Genomic DNA, 5,839 nt, shown 5'->3' with positions numbered 1-5,839 from the left:
GCATTTCAGTCTGCTTGATCTTGTCTAGTTCAAGGCACGCCAAAGAGAGGTGGATCCTTGGTTTATCTATTTATCTATCCATCCCCTTTGCTGGTCCTAACTTGCCGTCTTTTTCAAAAATCAAAAGGAGAAAGACAAATATTATTTCCGAGTGGCTTGCCAAATAGCTATTTTGTGTTATGTCCTATATTAAGAATCACTAATTTGCATTATAAATTATTTTGTTACAGTTATTTTATTTTGCTTAACCCTCATGTTGTTCAGTGATGCTGCTCAGCAATGCAGAAAAGCCTAAAGGAAAAAATGTCATTTCTGCATCAGGGTCTTCACTTTACAATACATTTATATAGCACTTATTGCAACGGAGCTTTGATGTGACTGGCTTCTGGGAATGACTAGCAATACCAATATTAAATAATGATAATACACAACTTCCTCGCTTGTTTCATTTTAGTCATATGCTCAGTACAGTTCAAGTATCACAGTTCACCATAAGGCAGCATATGTCTTGATCTGATTCACTCTTATTTACACTCAAGTACAACAGGAATAATGCAACACAGCTGGTGTAGGAGAATGGAAAAAACCAAACACATTCTATTTTTTCTTTCAATCCTTTAATTTCAAACTTTTTATGACAGCTTTCTTACAACAGGTGTTGAAAAGCTAGCTCAGTTCAGGTTGCCTGAAATTTCTCACAAAAAAAGCCTTACTTTTAATTGCATACAACTTTGCCAGGCATTAGGCTACCAGCTGAAATTTTTCACACCAGATGTCTGACTTAGATTGAATATTGATTTTCTTTTCTTCAGCATTTCAGCAAAAACAATATTAGTTTCTTCTGAGATTTGTGCAAACATTGAATAAAGCAGGAACACAAATTGTTTGGAGCTACACTTTAAGTATTTAAATCTGTACAAAAATGTTACCCATTTTCTAAGTGTGTTCTACACATAAAATTATCTGTATTTGTGAAGTACCAGTTTTGTTTTCATTGCAAACTTTGAATGAAGTGTAGTGTGCAAGGCCACGTGGTTAATGAGGAAGATAAATAGAAATAGTGAAGATTTACTCTTATTGAAAGAGACAGGCATCTCAGGGAACAAGTAGTACGTGATCATGCAGTTAAAGACTATCATAAAAAGTATGTGGACAAGAGGACTGTATTAAGATCTCACACATGGTTTTAACTCTGCTTTTCTTATGTTTTCAAGTACTAAACTTTACAGTCTTATCATTCTTTACTGTTTTTTTTTTAAACTACAGACTGACAGAAACAATGCCACACAGTATTAAACAAAATGTCATGTGTAGCATTCGCCACAGTAGGAGAAAAGAGCTGTTTCCCTGACATTTTATCTGGTTTACTATCAAAAGTGTCACACCAGTGATCTACACTGTCTGGAATCCTGAGAGCTCAAAACTGCAGCTGTATGTGTATCTTCTCGCAAGGTAACCAGGGACTGTTAATGCCTTTCAAATATATCTTCCAAAATGGTTCTTGTCCAGGTGGTTTTTCTGAGCTGTTGAGCAAATGGATGCATAATTTCTTTGGGGACTCCATGGTTAATATAGAAACTGCAGAGGGAACCTAAGATGGATACTGTCCCAAAAACCACAAACCGATCAAGAGGCCCTTTTTTAGAATAATTCTACCATAAACATTTCTGTAGCATCTGTCTCAGGAAAGCCTTTATTACAGGCCTTAAACTAAGCTGTAGTAAAAGCTTTCTTACTAAGGGAACGCTCATCAAAACCCTGTTGTATTTTTTTTAAAGGAAGCTAGTGGTTTTTTAAGTAACTCTGTAATCCAATCTTATAAAATGCATAATTACACCATGCAAATTTTAAACATAGAAGTCTATCAGAAAACAGAATTTTACCTCAAAAGTTATATTTGGCCAGATAGATATTAATTCCTTAGTGGTTTTATATCATGACTTTAACCTGTGGCTTCTCAAATATTGTGAATTACAGTCCTTAACACAGATGTTCACTGGGGTTAGACTTCAGTTTCTGTCCCTCGCATTTCCTGTTGTTCAGACTCATCTGAAAGACCAACTAGCAGGGAGCATTAAGGAAAAGAAACTGGGTGGCAGTTTAGCCTGACTGGCTCTAAACAAATGTTTTTGTTTTGATCAGATCCATGAGTTGCATCCTGGGCCACCTTTTCCTAAGCAAAGTCTCAGTGACAGACATAGGTTTAAAATGCAGAGTCTTTACTGTTACCAAGAGAGAATTCAAATAACTGCCTGTAGGCTTAAGGAATCTTTGGAAATATTGTAACATCTTTGCTTAAAAAATGACAGATGTTGTACATGAAAGCTGATTTCCATTGTTTCCACAAAACATTTCTCAATAGCTGTGTAAAGAAGTGAAGGAGGAAAGAGTAACAAATACAGCTGGATAGCAAGAACTGGCTTGAAAAGTAAAAGCTCAAGTTATGACATCTAATTTGGGATGAGAAACTGTGTTCTGAAACAATCTGAGTAGAGACCTGTACCTTTAGCCTTCTGCTCCTTGATTGGCATCCCGCCTGTGCACAAACTCTCCACAAGAATATTCAAAGAACGTGACTGTCACTGAAGTAAACATTCATATTTGAAAAATTGCCACCAAAAAAAAAAAGTAAAAGGAGGACTTGAGGCCAGTTTCTATTAGTGGAGTAAATCTCAAGTGCATTCAGTAGCTTAGTTTGAATTCTTCCAGGTTTAAACTGTGGCTAATTAACGTGAAACATGGCCCTTCATCAGTGTTTCATAAAGCCTGTATTTAGAATTTAGAGCTGGACAGCCCAGTGCAGGATGAGCCCTTGGAAGCTTGGAGCAGGCAGGAGTGAGGATTCAGGGTTATTTACCAAGGTACCAGCATTTATCAGGTTACTCTTTAGTGCTTCATACCAATTCAGCTAACAACCTAAAGTGAAAGAGCCGTAAGGGATCTTCTGTCAACCCACCCTACCTGTCAACTTTGGACTGCCCCACTATGGGGTTATCAAGTCTACTACTGTCACTGTTCAGAGCAAGACTTCTACAAGGGTCACAGGCAGCCCATGGTGATGGGCAGCCATGAACCACCACCACCAAGGACAGAACATCTTGAACATGAGTCAAGGTGAGTAATTGCAGGCTTCTGTGCCATCTTTCTTAAATATGAAAACTAAGTTTTAAAATCTCTTTTTTGAACAGCGTGTTTTTTAGCGATGTTCTTAAAAAATTTAAAAAAAAAAAGAAAAGAAAATTATGTTCAAACAAAGAATAATTGGTTTAGAAACCACAAACTGACAATGGACTGCTTCTTTCTTGGAAAAGATGTCCTGTACTAAGTGTTTCGATAGAAGTAATTCTCTTTGGAAATGTGGTCAGGCCTAGTATGGAATCCACCTTGCAGCTGCAGTTAGTATCTCTGGCACCATAGCACATCTTTTCCCAAGAGCCATAATTACTGGTACTCATTTGTGCACACCCTCAGATATCATGAGAAAAGAGCTTTGTGTATGGCTGTGGTTGATGGATGCTGTTGGGGTGCAGCTGGCAGAATGCACACAGGGATCCAGTGTAGCAGGGTCCTTTCCCAAGAGAAAGCACCTGAAAATTACCTGAAATAGTTAATAGTGCATGAGCAAAAAAAAGGATAATAAATTGTTAAATCAAATAACATTTATACCTCATTAAAATTATCGTCTCAGTCTTTCCCAGCTACATCCAGGTGAAGGCAGCTTCAAACCCAAAGCTGTATCAGCTCAAGGAACCTATAGCTTAAATTAACATCTTGTGAGAGAATGTATGACTTAACTAACCTGTGGTTAAGTAACTACAGGAGTAGTTACACGTTAAGGTAAAACTTGGCCAATGTAATTGATTCACTGGGTGGAAGGCTGCAAGCCATTCCTGAGTATTGGAGACAAAACTTGTCAAAAGACTCTACATAAATAAAAAAAAATAGATGCTCAGGGTTCATTTTAATTACTTCATTAAAATATCATTAATTTAGAATTAATTAATTTCTAGAAATGAAAATAATCATTTCCCCACTCCAGTGCAATAAACAGGTGTTAATTAGGCCCATTAAGGACAACAGGAATTTCTTATAGTCTTCAGTGAAGACCGAAGTTGGGATTTAATCTAAGAAAGGATTTTTTCCCCATTGGTTAGCATTTTTTTTAGTTTGCCTAAGACAGACTTTGGTCAACACTTTTTTCCCAGAATTTTCCATACTTTGTGTTGTCATGACTTCTTTCTCTGCATTAGGCTGGAGAAAAACAGACTAAAATGTAAGTAAAACTTTCTGGGAATTTAATATAACATCCATTTTAGCTTCCAAGCATTTTCTATCACATTTTAATTGCTGGAACGTCTTTATTTATTCCTAATCGAGGCATCCTCAGCATTGTTTCCAAGGTCTCTGACTTCTATTTATTATTTATATTGTGTTTATTTATGACAGGATTTCTGTTTAGAGGGCGCCTTGATGCTCCCCTGTGTCTAAAATATGTCTCCGTTGCCTTCTACTGGGAGGGGCTTTTTACTGCAGACTCCCAAAGCAAACATTGCATCACTAGCGTCGTTCAACAACCCATGAGACTGGCTGACGAAAATAGTAACATCTATAACCTTTAATTTTTTGGCCACCTTTATTTGGACGTCTTCAACCGAGCCCAGGGACTGGAAAGCAGTATTATGCACACAATTTATGAGTATGCAATCATAATTTGTTGCATATAATGTACATAATAAATGGCTGGGCCTAACATGCTGCTTGGCGTGACACACTCAGCAGTCCGTGAGCAGGCAGCTAAAGCCGCTCTGCTGGCCAGGCAGTTGGCAGACAGGTAGGAAGGTGCCAGCCCTCGGGTCATTCCTTGCAGTGGGCTGAACTTTGCTGATTTGCTGCCTTCGTCCTCTCCGGTTTTACATCTTCCCACATTGCATTTTCCTCTCAAGTCTGGGATGATTTTGTATTTTCTGCTTTAAATTAGTTCTATTACCAGTCTCAGTTCTGTACTCCTGTGGGCTTTTTATTTCTACTTTTCCATCCTGCACGAGCCAATGGCCCACGTTACCTGCCTCTCAGGAGCTGACAATGACTGCTACAGCTCAGCACGATCTTCCTTTTGTAAAAACTGGGGCAAGGGCAGATGTTGGTCGTCTTTTCACATGTACCCTTATTCTCAACACTTGGAGGCTCGTTGACAAGCATCATTTGGAGACAGAGAGCAAAAGTCCTTTCACGGGAAAGCTGATACTACCATAGCCCTGTGGGTGAGGTTTATAAGTGGCATGGCAAAAAGGGAGACCCCCAAGAATTAGCTGCCCTGCAGCTGGGAAACAGGGCTGCATGTTCAACCAGGTTTGGAAGGGAGCTGTGGGGAAAGATGGCCCTGACCAGCCCCACGCAGCCGTGCCTTGGCTTGCTGTTTGCCCAGTGTTAGGCCCAAGGGTAGCACAGGAAGGGTGCCAGGGAGGGCGATGAGAGCACAGAGCCCACCTTCCCTCTCCCTACCTCAGCTCTCTCCCCTCCCTCCAGCCCTCCTTTCAGCACGTCTCTTTTGATCAGCTCTTTCTTCATTTTCTTTCTCTTTCCCGTTGGTTTGGCATGAACCTGTTCCTTCCCTTCTCCCCCTCGTTCCTTTTTGTTTTCTCACCCCAGTTTTACTTCCCAACCCCGTTTCCCTGCCATGACACGACAATCACTCCCCCTTGAGTCATCCTTACTTCCCCCCAACGTCCCCTAGCACTCTGACGTCTTTCCCCCTTCCTCCCCCCAGCTCTGACGGACACGGTCCTCTCACCCCACTCAACCCTCCTCCTTTATAAAGGGATTTTCCTCTTTTTAACCC

Source organism: Phalacrocorax aristotelis, chromosome 1 (assembly GCF_949628215.1).
Source record: "Phalacrocorax aristotelis chromosome 1, bGulAri2.1, whole genome shotgun sequence".
In the NCBI taxonomy this organism is placed as follows: Eukaryota; Metazoa; Chordata; class Aves; order Suliformes; family Phalacrocoracidae; genus Phalacrocorax; species Phalacrocorax aristotelis.
Note: the sequence above shows the minus strand (reverse complement) of the source record.